Genomic DNA, 16,703 nt, shown 5'->3' on the forward strand with positions numbered 1-16,703 from the left:
AAGTCTTGTACCCTAACAGTGCTGACAGCCGATCTTTGGAATGAAATAACTCGAGTTTGGTTGAGTGTTGGGGCATAATCCTTTAAGAACGATTGAAGCTAGTATGTAGGCCTATGACTTTGGTGTAGATTGTGTGCGCTAATTCATCACGAATACGAAGATAGAGCTTCACGAAAACACGTTGTCAGGCATCACATTGCGAGTCTGAATTAACTAAATCGGCCGATCGTTCAGTCGTCAGTGGCCGACCGCCATCAGGCGCTGGCCGCCGCGTGGCACGGGAATTGGCCACGCGTCGCTGGCGTTCTGCCCTGCACGGCAGAGACGAGCCAGGGCTGGCCATTATCACCCCCAGCGCCCTCCTAATCCCTCCCGCGCCCCATTTTCATTTCCTCGGCTCCTCCTTCGTCCTTGCGCGTAGCTGCCGAGCTTCCGCAGCACTGAGAGCCTCCGCCATCGCCATAGCCAATGCCAGCTCACCCTCGTTGCTTCTCCACCACTGCAACGCCTCCACCAGAGCCCCTGCGACTCACCGCCTCCACCCGCACTCACTGACCACACTTGGTAAGCCATAGCAACGTGCAGGAGCTCACCGGAGCTCCGCCGCTAGCCCCGTCACCGTGGCCACGTCGCCACCGACCACCCCAAGCCACGATAGGGCGCTAGCTAGGTCCACCGTAGCTCGGTGATGCTCGGAGTAGCATTCGATCGAGTTGCCATAGCTTCCACCGGCGCCTCACCGTCATCCAGCACCACCGCTCCGCCATGAGCGCCGCCGTCGTGCATAGCCCCGACGAGAGGTCCCACCGTGTAGCTCAATCGGTGCGCTAGGTCACGTAGGTCACACGGTGAAGACCTCACCGCCGTTGAGCTCTAGCCACGCCAGTAGAGTAGCACCGCCGGCTCTGTTTTCATCTCAATGACATGTGGGGTCCCCTGACTGACGGGTCCCACCAGTCAGCGACTCTGTAGTTGAAAGCTAGCTCATTTGATTCCAATTTTTTAATTCTTTTGTGATTTTTATATCTTCAGTTTGGTAGCTTCAAAAATTGGGAAATAAATTTGGTTATGATCCTTAGGAAGGGTAGTATTTAGGAAAAATATATTCTTGACATTTACAGTAGAAATTTTTGTAGATTTAAATAGAGATTTGAAATGTGTTTTTGAATGCATGCAAATTTGTTTATTTTATATCTAGAGTTCCTGTGCTCCAAAAATTATGAAATTTTTGTGGTAAGCTATTCTTGTCATGTACGAACTCTGGTAAAAATTTGAGGATCAGTGCATGTGTAGATTTATAGTTATAGATTTTTCTTTTATAAATAGTTAATCCTTGTATGAATTTTTATAAATTACTTATGAATCCAAACTTCATGAAATTTGTTGGAGGTAATCCTAGTACCATAAGGATGCTAAGAAAAATAGGAAATCTATTGCTTGACACTTTTCACTAGGGTTTTCTATTTTTGCTATTGTAAGCCTTTCTGTCTTGTCATTTTTGTATAGATTGTTTTATTGAATAAAATGGCATGAAACTTTTACAGTAGTCCTTTGATAGCATTAGTAAGGCACTGTAAATTTTTGAGAATTTATGAAGTACATCTAGTATATGTTTATTATTTAATCTAGATATCTAAATAAAATAATAAAGGCATTTAAATAAATAGTTTGGGCTTCACCATTATATTGTCTTGAATGTATTTGGTATGCGTAAACTGTTGTTAGACTTTATGTTATCAAACTTTGAGGGATTACATGAAGTAGAAGTATTGTTGATTAAAATGCAAATGTAAAAGGATTCCGAACAGATTCTGTTGTTTGATAAGTTGCATGATAGGGATGATGTTTGCTGTAAAAATGGTTAATAACAAAGTTGTAGATAATTTGATAGGCTTTCCAGAAAGTCCAGGATCACTACATTTGGATTAGTAGAACTCCAGTTATGAGTGAAACAAATTGCTGCTGTTTTGTGATATAGTAGATGCATTGTGGAAGTAGTTAATTAAATAATCGAGAAGAGATATGCACCTACTCAATAAACATGATGCACTTGTTAACATATATGCATTCGTAATACTTATGCCATATTCATGCATCTAGGATCGGAGGAAGAGATAACGTTGCTGGACTTCGAAGAAGCAGAGGAAGGGGACCAGCAGGTGAATCCTCAGGCTGCAGCTCCTGAAGGCGTGGAGCAGAATCCTGAAGAGCTTCCGGAGTGTCCTGACCACCGCCCTACTTCCTTTCTGTGAGGCAAGCCCCGGAGCATTCTAAGTCTCCCAGTATTTTACAAATGATTACTTAAGTACTTATGATTGATGCATTAGGTTATAAGAGTTGAATGGAACCACTTGATGCATACAAATTCCTTGTCCAGATATTACACCTTTAACCGGTATAGGTCCAGGATCAAATATATGCTTAGCCATGCTTAGACCGGTAGAAGTCGGGTGATGTCCTATCACCTACGAGATATAGGTGGATACCGGAGCATGGTTGGCTATATCTGCTATCGTGGAACAGAACCATGGGGTAAAAGTAAATCGAGACCGGGCAGGATATCGATAGAGAAGCAACAAGGCATGGAGGTCTTGGGTGTGGATCTATCCCCGTCTGTGTCGATCAAGGACCGTACCATTGTTGGAACTTCTGACAAGATTGAACGCATGCCTCTCACTTAGCTGGCCGGATAACTCGTTCTGACCGCGAAGCCGAGTAATTCAATTTAGGCCGAGACCCGTTCTGTTGTGCGCTCCTTCCAGGGAATGATCAGACTGAGCCCAAGGGCAGGCTAGGCCTGAACATCCTGGCATCTAGTGTTCTAGATTGTGCGGCACGGTACGGACCCACGAAATGTGTACCTGAGTTGTACCAAAGGTGACCTAAGGCTATCGTGGCTGGTAGACCTGGGTTTGTGTTAGGAATAAATTCCCAGCTGGTTGAAATCGATTCGAATCGCCGTCTCTCCTGGATAGTGAGAAACTTGACTAGCTCCAACATCATAGTAACTGTGTTATGGAACATGATGGTTCGGATGAATATGTAATTACAATATCGGCTATGGTTACTATTGTATGCTTTTAAATGATATACCACATGTTTGGCATAGGATAGTTGCTAATCTAGAAATGGATAGTTATAATTAACTTGATAAAGGAATCGTAATGGTACAACTAAGTCAATTGCTTTTATGCAAAATGTTGTCAAGCTACGTCCACTTATACAGCCTTCCATAATCCTTGTAGTCATTTTATTTCTGGTTCATGACGGGTAAGCCTAGCTGAGTACCTTCTCGTACTCAGGGTTTATTTTCCTATTGTTGCAGATGGCACTGTGTATCATGGTTATTGCAAGAGTTGCTTCTATCCCGCCGTGGATGAAGAGTAAGCCTTGGGCAGGCTTCTTTATTAATCCCTGTCTTTGCTTTTGTGGACCGTGATCCTACTTGGCACTGTATCAAACTATGTTGGAAACTTTATTTTCAAACTTATTTGCTTCCGCTTTATCTATCAAACTCGGTTTGTAATAACTTTTATTCGTACTCTGATGATAAAATGTATCTATGAACTTTATGTAATATGTGGCATGTATGTTGAATCATGTACGATCTTGGTTGTTGTAAATTGTTTATCGAGACCCGTCGTGGTACTCGACGGACTACCGGGTTTATATGGGTTCAAGTATGATAGTGCGACCGCTTGCGGGCTGCCATTGTACTTGTACTCTTATAAATTGGTCGGTTCTGCGACAATTGTTGCCAATGATTTTACATCCTCTTGATAGTCAAGGAATTCAACCCCCAAATATTCTCCACATGTGTTTTGAGCATTGAAAGCATCTTGAATGGCCCGACGATCTCTCTTGTAATTAGCTCGCTGTTCAAGCCAATTCAACAGTACATCCATTTTGGTTGACAATGCACACACCTCTTCTAGTAATTCTTCACTCTTATTGCATGATTGGATGTTATATGATGACTAGTCTTGATTAGAGGCTATCTTCTCCATAAGAGTTTTAGCTTTTTCAAGGGTGAGTAACATAAATGATCCTCCAGCAGTGGCATCGAGTTGTTCATGAGCTTTTTGAGTTAATCCATGGTAGAAACTTTGTATGAGCAACCAATCTTCCATTCCATGGTGAGGAAAATCTAAAATATATTCTTGGAAACGTTCCCATACTTCTAGAATGGTCTCTCCCTTCTGCTATTGGAAGTTAGAAATCTTTCCTCTTAAGGCATTAGTCTTGCCCACTAGAAAGAACTTTTCTAGGAAGGCCTTTGAACACTTTGCCCATGTATTGATGTTGTCTTTGTTGGTGTAGAACCATTGCTTTGCTCTTCCCAATAGTGAGAATGGGAACAAGCGAAGTAGTCTGATGTCTTGAGCAACGTCCTTGATGACGATTGTGCTACTAATTTTCAGAAAATTCTGAAGATGAGCACTAGCATCTTCATGTGCCTTTCCACTCAATGGGGTATCTTGCACCATGTTGATGAGGCTTGGCTTGAGCTCAAACTCAATGTTGTTGGTATTGAGTGTTGGTCCAGTGTGAATGTTGTCAGGTCTCGGAGCAGAGAACTCACGCAGAGTTTTGTCAGCCATAGCTCAGAAACTAGTGTTGAGCTTCCTCTTGATTAGGTTGATTCTGATTGGAAGTTGTTGGTGAATCACAACCAATTCTACAATACCCTATATAGAATATGAGCAGCAACAAACAAGGGTAAGCCTGCTAAAGCAGAGTTGTTATGGTTTTATCAATAAGTATTTATTTGATCAATTCTCGATAGCCATGTGCCCCTCCCCGGCTACGGTGCCAGAAATGCTTATTGACATTTCTTAGCATCACTCTTTACTAAGTTGTCATCCCTAGCATGATGCTAGAAATGCGTGGTTGGTAATTATTAATGACACTTGTAAACTCAGAGAAAATTATATATGTTAAAGTAAAGTATCCACAAGCACACAGATAATATACCATTGTAGCATTTTGACCCGGGAATATACCGAGTATCGTTATTTATATTTTATCCACAGGGAGGAGCTATGAGATTGTTGGCAAAGAGATATTGACAAATATATATATACTTATGAGAAAACCACTCTCATGCTATGGTAGGGGTAAGTCAAATGATAAATAAATGATAAGTATGAAGCATTGATAATAATTCCAGAGATAGAAATAGAGACCCATAAAATGTAGTATGGCTAGCCAGGAGATTCGGTAAGAGCAAAAGATTCCTAAGTCATTCCTTATTTACTAAGTCTTTTGTACACCTAAGTATATACACTCTCATCTATAGCATAATTAACTTTGGATCTATGCATAAGGAACATTACTAAGGAAGATCAAGAACAGAGCTTATCTCCCTTCACAACCGTGTTCTACTTGCTCTACAAATAGGGAGTGGACTACAAAGAACTCAACGGGAGTGTCACATCCGCGATCTACCACATGACCCACAATGCAGAATGCATCCATAGGTGCTTTCGAGCCCACACGTCAGACCCTAGAGCCAACCTCCTTCGCCACCAAGAAGACTCCAAAAGGTCTCACCCAAGGGTTGCTGGTCCAAGATGACACCCTCTGACATAGAGTGTTAGAATAGAGTAGCCAGACGACGCTTAGGCTTCTTCAGCTCCAAGACACCAAGATGGTCCACATCGCACCGCTACAAGCCCTCCTGGACTCCAACGCACGTAGACCATAGACTAGAACCCCCAAACCGCTTTGTATCCGACCTATCTCATTATATAAGGGATAAGGTCGGATCTAGAGGGGGGACAATCCTAATTCATTCACCAGACACTCCATTCCATTCCATCTGCCTCCGCTTTGCTCTGAGAGCAAGGCAACCTAGAGAGAGGCACCAAGAGCCCCTCTTCCACCGCATCCCATCATCTCCTTCCTCTCTTATGAGTGGGAGACTCCACTGGTGGCAAGGCAACCTTCGGATTAGCACCGAGCTAACCCCCCTACCAAATCTTCTTCCTTTACACTCTGTTGTAACCCTCTAGATTTTTGGTGCTCTTGAGTATAAGGATCATCAGCTGCTAGATGTAGGGACCAAATTGGCCCAAACTAGGATAAACCATCGCATCTTCTCTACGTGATTCTTGTATTCCTGAGTCCACCCGAGCCACCGGACACCCCATACTCCGACACCGACTCAAACAACATGCTTATCATGGTTTTGACCCCACGACAGGTGGCTTGTAACCCTTGTAGAGCTAGACCAAAATTGCATTATTGAAAGGACCTTGATGTCGCCTAGAGGGGGTGAATAGGCCTATCAAAACAAAACTCAAAAGCCACTATTAAAAACCTGAGCAGCACTGCTCCTCGGAGGACCAACGCTGCTGCTCGAGCAGCACTGCTGGTTACTCAAGCAGCACTGCTGCTTGCATAGACCCACGAGCTCACAATTCAAAATCTGCCCAAGGAAATTTAGATTGGGTAAATTACTGAGCTTCTTTGGGTAGTATTGAACCTATTCCACCACTTGAATCATAGTGGAAGTGCACGCGCAAGTAGATCGGGACCAAACCCTAGAATCAACGCACATACAAATATAGCACAATACAAATAACAAGAACATAAGTGAGACACCAATTTATCCCATGGTTTAGCTCGCCACTAAGGCTTGCCTATGTCCACGTTGTTGAGGAAGACACTAAGGCTTTGGGGTCTTTCAACCTTATCCTCGTTCTCAAGTCAAGAGAATGAACTCTTGAGATGAGAGGTGATTTCACTAGATGATTAGGGTGATTACAAACCTCCCAGGGTTGCCACACAAGTTGGCAAGCTCCACGGGAGACGCTCTAGCCGGCTAGGAGCAAGCTCCAAGAGTAACGAACACAATCCGCTGGCTTGAATGTGAACCAAGTGCTCTAGGAGATGAAGAACAGATTGGTGAGCTCTCTAATGTAGTTTGGAGGCTCAAACTCTCATAGATTTGCAAGGGAATCAAAGGGAGAAGCTTGAGGTACTCCAATGGTGAGTGAGGGAGAGAGCTGCTCTGGTGGCACTTGGGAAGGGAATGGTTGAGATGACCATTAGGGTGGAGCAGGGAGATGTTAAAATACCTCCCAGCACTCAACGGTCACTTTAAGTCATGGCAATGCTCCTCACTCACTGCTCGGCCATAGACAACCAAAAAGATGGAGTGAAAGGCTTGCTATCTTGGCAAGGTATTGAGGATATTTTGGTAGGTATTTGAGCACTTAGTTACACATTAAAGCTTGTGCATTATATCCCCCTTTATAGTATGACATACCTACACTCAAGATCAAGAGAATATAATTATTTCAACCACTTGAGCTTCAATGTCTTCATATGCCATTTCTTCAATATTGTGATCCTTTCTTGAATATCTTCTAGATATGAATGTTGAGATCAATCAAGCTTTAGTTTGATCGCTTGAATTGACATATATGAATCTACATCAATATGGTCAAGCCAATTCATGATTCCTTGTATCCTCTTCATTTTGGCTTGACATTTCTAACACTCACCTCAATATTCATCTTCATACTTCTAGCTTGATCAAATCAATGCAAACTAATTTTCCAAATCTTTATCCATACCAGCAAACCAATGTAGAGACTGATTTATATCCAATATGAGTTGTGTCCTTTGTCATTTCACCTTTGCTTGGCATTTCCTCACTTATGCATACTTTATTCATTCTTCAATCCTTGATCAAGGCTAATCCACTATCAAACTCTTCTTGTTTATGCAAAGCAACCCATTATTGAGACTAATCCAAAATCATCAACTCATGTCTCATTTACCATTTACCAAATATGCTTGCTTTCTCATGATACTATGATATCCCACAACATAGAAGCCATTTCATCAACTCCATTTGCATTGTTGTCTATTTCTTGAACTAGATTGTTTCTATGATCTTCGAACACAACAATACACAACTTTGGCCTTCATTTGAACACTATGTGGAATACCATCAAGTTTGCTTTCTTGTTGAACCTTCGATACACTTAGCAAACTCGTTAGACCTTCAATTGTGTTGTCATTCAATTCACCAAAACCCACAAAAGGGCTAGATGCACTTATAATCTCCACCTTTTTGGTGATTGATGATAACACAATTAAAGCTTACAAGAGATTGATAAATAATAAGATTTTGAATCCTATGATATAGTGAGCTCCCCCTAAATGTGTGCATTGAAAGGAATTCAAATTTTGGCCTCAAATGCCAAATGCACATATTCAAGATGAAGTGTGGGAACTCTCCTATATCTTAGAATCTGTGGGGTGCAAGGTGTCATCATGATAAACGTGATGCTCATGATAGTTCATGCACTCAAGAAGTTTCTGAAGCTGTCATGTGCAACACTGCCACACAGTGGAAGTCAGAGAAAATAAACAATACACCATTCAAGGCATGAATGTCACACATTAGCATAAATGGTCCTTACCAAGAGCATCAATTTAAACTATCCTTAAACACACCACATAATAAAAATTGAAAAAAATCTTATATGCCTCTCTTTTACCCCTTTAAATCCACATATCAATCTCTCTTCCCTTGCATTCTCTCAATATTTCTCCCCCTTTGATATTAATCTCCAAAAAGGATCTCTCCACCAAAAGGAAGAAATGATGGTAGACAAGTGATGACAAGAGGCAGGTAAAAGTTTAGCATATAGGATTTCTCTTCTGAGTTTTCTACCAAACAAAGTATGCAACAATTTAAGTCAAGATTCTTGAGAAGTTGGCATATTTAGGTCATACCTCACCTAGATGACACTTTTAACATGAGACTAACTCACACCATCACCACAAGAGGTATCAACCAAATAACTAACCCATTCTCTAGTTGTCACCATAAGAACAAACTCATGGTGTGACTCAAAATATTGCTTACACATGCACACACTAGCATGTAAGGGGCTAGATGCACAAAGGTAATACAAGAGTTTATGGAGCAATATACCTTTGTTCTAAGCCTCATAATCTCCACCATAATAATCATTTTCATTAGTTCAATTTAGTGCCTTGATGGGCTTAGCACTTCTTTATGCAAAAAGATTTCATTTGTGCCCATCTCTCTTCATCATCTTCAAGGAGATATCACAAACTTGTGCTTGATTTCGGATGAAAGTCCATCGCTAGCTCTTGTTGTCATTTTGAGATACCAATTGAAGACATATTTCTTGATATAACAAATTGAAAGATTATCCACGAATACCAATTGAAATATGATCTTCACAATTTTGACACCAATTGAAAGAATCTTCACAAGTTGATGCCAATTGGAATAGATTCTTGTATCTCATAATATCTCCTAGAGAATGCTCACAAAGATAATAGATAGCATTAAATTGCACAAGCTAGAGTTTCACAACTAGTGACCTTTTGGATGTGAAAGGCATATAGATGACTAATTGCAAAACCTCATAACATAGACTACTACCTCCTTTTTGATAGTGCATACATATATATGTGGAAGCCAAGAACATATGCACTTTTGGCCAATTAAATCCAAACAAGGGAATTTGCGCTATATTATGGAGAGTAGCTACATAAGAGATAAAATTGCAATCCAAATGAATATGAGAGATAACTTTACCAATTTGGATTGGGTTAATGTAGCATACCCAAGAGAAACTTATTCTCACCAAGAGACTACACAAATTCACTAGAAGAAAAGGTTATTCTCAAAAGACACAAGACTTAGAATGGGATCCCCCTTAATATGTGCATCAAGTACTCAAATTACTTGTGAAGTGCACTTGAATTGGTTTAAGAGTCTAGAGGAGTTCATTCTACGTCTTGGTCAAGGCATGATAAATTTGCAACAATTGAAATTATGCCATGGAAACATACCACCACCAAGGTTGATAGATCACCACACAAATTTTGATTGACATGACCATTTGTTGGCGGTCCTTAACTCACATTTCTTACCACCAATCTAGATATAAAAAGAGGAGAAATTAACAAACTTAAGCAAATATACTATTACTATTGACCTAGTTCCACATGTATTTGGAGATTATCGTTTTGTAGGTCACAAACACAAATACATGGGAAAATACACCAAAAGGCACATTCCAACAAGGCGTGAAGCTGATTTGTGCAACGGAATAAAGAAGGAGGCCCAACCTACTCAAAGAATTTGGGCAAAGCACCCACTTGGGCTTGATCCAGGACCATCCAAAGACACACCAGACAAAAATCAGGCTAAGAGGGCTCAGTGGCGGTGCGGTAGCACCACTAGTGCAACTGTGCCCTAGCTGGCTCTTCTTAGGCCCAATTTTTGCAGGTCGCCTCCCACCAATGTTGCAAGGACGGTTACATAGGTGCCCAGCCAAGTTCAATGCATCTTGAGGTCGGTTTGAGGGTGGTTTGGTACCTTCCATGAGAGGATGAAGCATTTTCCAAAGAGCCCCCTCCTCTCCACCTATAAAAGGAGGCTCTCTCTCCCCCCTCATTTGAACACACCCAAGGAGCAAGAGCACCACACAAGAGCAACATTCCAAGGGCTTAAGCCCAAGATAGCTAGTAAAGTTAGTTGGGAGAGATGTGAGGGAGAGTACGAGAAAGAGCCAGACTTGTTGGTGTCTCCCCGAACTTGTACCTCAATGAATACGAGCTTTGTACCTCAACGGGTTTCTTGGTAAGTATTCATGATTCTTATGGTCATAAGTCTTTTGATTAGTTAAGCTATACTTTTACTTGTTTGCGTGTTCATCGTCCATCCCTGTGACAAATACTCTAGTAGAGGACCCTGATAAAGACAGATAACCCTACCAGAATGCTAGAGTAGTAGTTGATAGCATAGCCGTAGCATCTAGGCTAGAGGCTACCTTTGTTTGCCTCATGCCCTCTAGTTGAGGGGTAGGCGGTAGGTGGTGATAGCCCTATCCATCCCTTGTAATCCCCCACATTCAGGTACAACATAGAGCCATAGGCTGGCATCACTTGGCAGACTAGGTGTGATCCAGTGCTCAAAGTAAGCAAGTGAAAGTAGAGTTTACCTATCCTTAGACCTAAAAGCCATAGAAATCCATCTCTACCATTTCCATCTTTACCCTTGTGTTGTCCTTGGACAAACTAGCTAGAAGAAATACCTCCATTCCCTGTGGAAAATACGATACCCTGAATACTTCTGGGTGAAGGCTACAACGGTAATTCTGTGTGCTTGCGTATTCTTTCTGTTTGCATTAAGAAATACCAACACCATTATAAGTGAGACTTCAATGATTTGGATGGCCATAGTTCTTCACTTGAAGACTCATGGTGGATTAGAGCTCTTATGATCATCCAAGATCCATATTAGGTTCCTAGTTCTTTCTTTACCTAAAGCAACTCACACAGACAGCAAAAGGTAAAATTCATGAAATTTGCAAATTGTGAACTAGAAGTTACCACACTTTGTTGAAAAGATCCTACGTGATCAATGTGATGGATCATGTGCACTTGATGAGCTCTAGAGAGGAGAAATAGCAATGAAAGCCCACTCTTCAATTCATTTCTCCAACTCATTCAAATTCAATTTTTCACTAAAGAATTGGGGCATCCGACACTAAACCAGGAGCACTTGGTTTATAAAGACCGAGAATTCCTAGAATAATTATGAAGCACCTAGACAATCCAAAGGAACCATCCATCCTCCTTTTTCATGTGTGGGACTGTACAACATCATCTTGAAAAAAAGCATTAGTCCCACAAGATATAGGCTAAACTCCCCCTCAATTTGTGCATAGAGTACGTAAAGTACACTCATGCATATAAATAACATGAGGTCAAGGGATAAGTTTACACTATATTCCAACTGATTTCAAACTCCTTCAAGCTGCTTGTAGTCCAATTAGTTTCAGCTAATTCCAGTTGCTTCCAATAGGTTGCAATTACTTGTTGCTGCTTGTAATTTGATTGCAACTTCTTTGAATCTTTGTGAGTACTTATCTTCCATTACAAATCCTTGGGACCAAACTGATGTTTCTCATTTTTACTGATTCTTCATGACCAACTTGAGAGCCAACTTAACCTTGTTGTTGCAATGTAATCCAATTCTATACAGTGAGTATTCATATTCTGTCTTCCTTGGAGAAAACTTCATAACTCCCAGAATACTAGTCCAATATGCTTGAAATTTGGTAGAGATATGCATCTATGAGTCATGACACTTATTAACAAAATTCAGCTCATTTGGACATCAATTGATTAGTCAAATCAACTTTCTACCAAAACTGCTAGAGTCTGAAACTGCAGTGTTGAAGCTCACAGAATTCAACTCAAAACTAATGTTCTTGTCAATCAATCTTCATGCCAATTGTACAGAAACAAGTACTAGATGATTATAGCATGCTCACAAAGTTTCAGGACAATTCATCAGTATTTGAACTTCCAAATCCATGCTTGAAGGCAGCCAACTCAGAATTCCAATTTTCTAGACAGATTTGACAATTCACAATTCTTCTCTTCTTCTTGTCCAATCTTGAGGTGCGTTTGGTTGAGAATACTCACAAGGTGTTATTTCCATTCAGTCCTCTCATCAATACTTGTAATCTTGTTAATTTTTCATATATATCTTATCCGACTCAACCTCAAACTATTTAATTCAAACTCAGATTTTTTATTTCCTTCATGTAAGCGCTAGCATTTTGAATATGAATTATACTTGGCTATGTTTTGGGCTGATGATCATCATAAGTAAAGAACCACACTCCATTTGACAAAAACATTCTCATTTAGTGAAACTACATAATCACTTAGAGAAATGATTAGTCTCACAACTTTAGTCATTGAGTAAATTCCCTTTTGATAAGTGCTCTAAGTATTTGAATTTCTCACATTGCACTTTATTCATTTAAGAACTTGGGTTTTCACTCTATGTCTAAGTCATGGCAACAATAGAATATTCAAATTGAATTATGCCAATAAATACTTACAACCATTATAGAATGTAGATGCCCATAAGATAAGAATGAGAATTTGGCAATCTACCATAAGATAAGATTCCATCAAGTAGAGAATTCTTGAATTGTGAGTTATAAGTGCCTCTACTTGAGCTTTATTTAGGGTTTCTTAAAATTCTTGGTTTGAAGTCCACAAAGGAAACTCAAGTCATGTATGTTGCTTGTTGTGAATGATTAACTCCATTCCAATCATACTTTTCTTTCATGACCAACAACCAATGTATATCCTCAAGTGCTTCCTATCCCTAAGTGGCTACACAAGACACAAAGGAGTAAAATTTGAAAATGACATGCACTTGAGATTTTAGAGATTACCACTCCTTTTGAATATAATGGATGAGGTAATCTCTTTATCTTCATTTTGCTCAAATATAGGTTGTAGGTTTCGTCCATGACTTGGACTACTATCAACTACTATTGTCTGTGGAGGTGCGACAGTGCTGCTCTTCTGTGAGGTACTACTGCTAGTGTGAGCAGCACTACCGCTCATGCTTCAGCAGCAAATTGCAGATCAACTGTGACTTGTTGGGCCTCCACCTCTATATCCTATATTTCTTATGGTCTTATATCACCAATGCCCATTTGGTTGATTACCTCACAAGGTGGTTCCTCATTACCTACAACATGAATAAGATCTTGCTCTACTAGAGAGCTATTAAAAGCATCATATGGCAAATGACTCATTTAAACTTGAAATACTTTAGCTACTCCTACAAATTTATGAACTACTAGAGACTACACGAGTTAGGTGGCTAGCTAGCAAGGGTTAGGTACTAGTTACCGAGGTGAGTATAAAGTTAGAAATACATCCATCAATTTGTGCTTGGGTCAAAGATTGATAGCTTAAGATGAAATTTTCAATTAACTTGCTCAAGCACCCCAAAGCTTCATATCACCTTCAAATACCTACAACACTCATCAAGCATAGTTTGGTACCCAAACTATGTTGGGTCCATCAAAGTTTGTCACAAGAGACTTAGGCACCCAAATGGCCTTTGTGCTAGCACATGGTGAACTAATCACCTTTCTAGCATAAGAGTCATTTTTGGGCCTCCTAAGCATTTTTGTATCAATTGACAAGTTGAGCTTAGGAGTGTTACCCATGGGACAATCCATACTTAGATGTCCCTTTCCTCGACAAGTGTAGCAAATGTGGTGCTTGATCTTGCAAGACATCTTCTTATCTTGCTTCTTGTTTGCTTCCTTATCGATGAGCCTCTTTCTTGATGATGTCAAGCCTTCATCCTTCATGTTGGAACATGATTCAATTTCATGACCCTTCTCATTGCATCCATAACACTTCATCTTGCTTCTTCTTATCTTCTTGTTTGGAAGTGTTGCTTCATCATCAACCTTGTTGGAACACATAGAGGCATTGCGTCCCATGTTGGAGCATTTGAAGCACTTCACATGAGCCATCTTCTTCTTCTTTTGAATCTTGCTCATGCCTTTGTCTTCTTTCTTCAAGGTGCAATCTCTAACATGGTGACCCTCCTTATTGCACTTGAAGCAAGTGAGGGGAGTCTTCTTTGGTTGAAGTTTATCCTTGGTGGCCTTGGGAGCTTTGTTGTTCTTCCTAGGCATCTTCATTATGAGCTTAGACTGATCAGAAGTCAGATTGGTAGCCTTCCTATTTTTGTGGGGCATAGCACTGCCGCCCTTAGGGTGTGGCACTTTCGTGTTCTATGCAGGCTGAACTATACCAATCTACTCTCTCCTCTCAAACTGCACACATTCAAAGCCATTCACCAGTTTCCTACCATTTGGCTTGGCTCCTTTTGTGTGCCTAAGCTCATCTTTGATTAAGGGATGCCACCCATTCTTGTATTGTTTGTATTGTGGCCTTTTTGGTTCCTCAATTTTCTTGCCATCATTTTGAGTCATGTCATCCATGCACCCTCCTGCTATCATTTCATTGAGCCTAGCAATCTCTTTTCTCATGGCCTCCATATTAGCAAGGTTAGTGGAATAAATATTCAAATCAAGATTATAACATTTTCCACAACCTTGACTACTGGAAGGAGTAGAGGCATCATTTCCCTTGGAGGGATGTGAGTTGCTATCCCAAAGAATGCTATATTGCTCCTCAAGTTTTTTGTGCTTTCCATCCAAGCTATAATACTTTTCCTTGAGAGCAATATGTGCTTTCTTTGTGATAGCATGGGCCTCTTGCTCTTTGTCTGAAGCCTTGCACAAGGTGTCCACCTCACTTCTCTCCAATGCAAGAGCTTCCTTGCTAGCAATGTAGAGATCTTCTTGTTTAATGAGGGTGTCCTCTCTAGATGCTAGCTTGGCTTGAGTACTATTTAATTCTTCCATTAGTTTAGCGATGAACTGTTTGGTCTTGCTATCCAAATTTTTAATTATGTTATCAATTTCTTCATCACAAGAGTAATCACTTGTATTACTACTAGAGATGTCACTAGGGGGAGAAGGTTTAGGATTGGATGTGGGTTTTACCTTCTCACCCTTTGCCCTGAGACACACATGAGAAGTAGCATAGATAGTTGAGCTCCTTGGTAAGGTGGATTCATCATTTGGCATCTACTAATCACAAGCTTCTTCTTTCTTCAAAATATTAGTCTCACAAGAACAAAAGGAAGTAGAAGTACCGCATATAAAAACATTGTTCTCACTAACCATTTCATTACCTTCCATTAAGTCATATGTTGGTGAGTAAGTGGATGTGGCATGATCACTTGGGCCTTTTAAGAGAATCACTTGAGGCGCTTTATTTGTTGGTCAAGTGGAGCACTCCTCAAGTGGTCCCAACAATGAGAGCAACTTCTCATCAAATTTGGACTTGTCATATTTTTCTCTGAGTGTGGTCCAAATGATATGAGCATCCTCAAGTGGTTCACCATCTCCAAATATGATGGCATCAAAAACATCTTCACTCAAAGCAATAAATAAGACATTAGTAGCTTAAGCATTGTGTTGTAAGCATTTCACTTCCTCTTTAGATAAGATGGCCAAATCATCACTAGGAGAAATGCTTACATCTACAATCCGCTTGATATGAGGACCCATGTCCCTAAAAATAGTAAGCACACTAGTGGACCAAGATGCATAATTTGAACCATCTAAAAGTAGAAGTTCTACAGATACCTCCTCACTTGTCGACATCATCTCTCAAGGTGGTTAACCCTGAAATTGAGAGCCTAGCTCTGATACCAATTGAAAGGACCTTGATGTCACCTAGATGGAGGGGTGATTAGGCCTGTCAAAATAAAACTCAAAAGCCACTATTAAAAACCTGAGTAGCATTGCTCCTCAAAGGACCAGCACTACTACTAGAGTAGCATTGGGGGTAGGACTGGCCTTTGGGCACCCCGACGGGTCCTAGACACCACCCTATTTTGCAACTGAAGATGCATCCATCGTCTTGACATGGCGAAATGCCAAGTGCGCATGAGCAGGGGTGGTGAGAGCTCATGCCGCAGGGCCCTCATTTCACTAAAGAAGAATGATGACGGCAATAGTAGCTCCACTTCACAATGCATAGGCTCAGGCTCATCTCATCGGTGCAAAACATTAGGCCCTCCTGCCACCCTATCACCTGTGATTTGGGCCAGCCCTGACTTTTCGCATCAATGAATAGGATGATAGCACCATTGAGTAGGGACTGGTCTTTTCGCCTCGGTGAAAAGAGCGACCCAGTCTAGATCAGCATGTCTAGAGGCATAGAGTCGACTCAACCTATTCACCTAGGCGAATAGCTATTGGTTATCCATTTAGTCAGTTTTGTAGGTTTCA

General features: G+C 40.8%; 1 non-coding gene and 1 pseudogene across 1 annotated transcript; one reads left to right on the top strand and one right to left on the bottom strand.

Annotated features, from left to right (window-relative positions):
* The first annotated feature begins 4,129 nt into the window (after window positions 1-4,129).
* On the top strand, window positions 4,130-4,236 carry LOC136455805 (small nucleolar RNA R71). Its single transcript, XR_010759271.1, has one exon. It is a non-coding gene; the product is annotated as a small nucleolar RNA R71 (small nucleolar RNA).
* Window positions 4,237-13,865: 9,629 nt separating this feature from the next.
* LOC136455621 (uncharacterized) lies at window positions 13,866-16,073 on the bottom strand (annotated as a pseudogene).
* Window positions 16,074-16,703: the final 630 nt, after the last annotated feature.

The sequence above is a fragment of the Miscanthus floridulus genome, chromosome 5 (genome assembly GCF_019320115.1).
Source record: "Miscanthus floridulus cultivar M001 chromosome 5, ASM1932011v1, whole genome shotgun sequence".
NCBI classification, from domain to species: Eukaryota; Viridiplantae; Streptophyta; class Magnoliopsida; order Poales; family Poaceae; genus Miscanthus; species Miscanthus floridulus.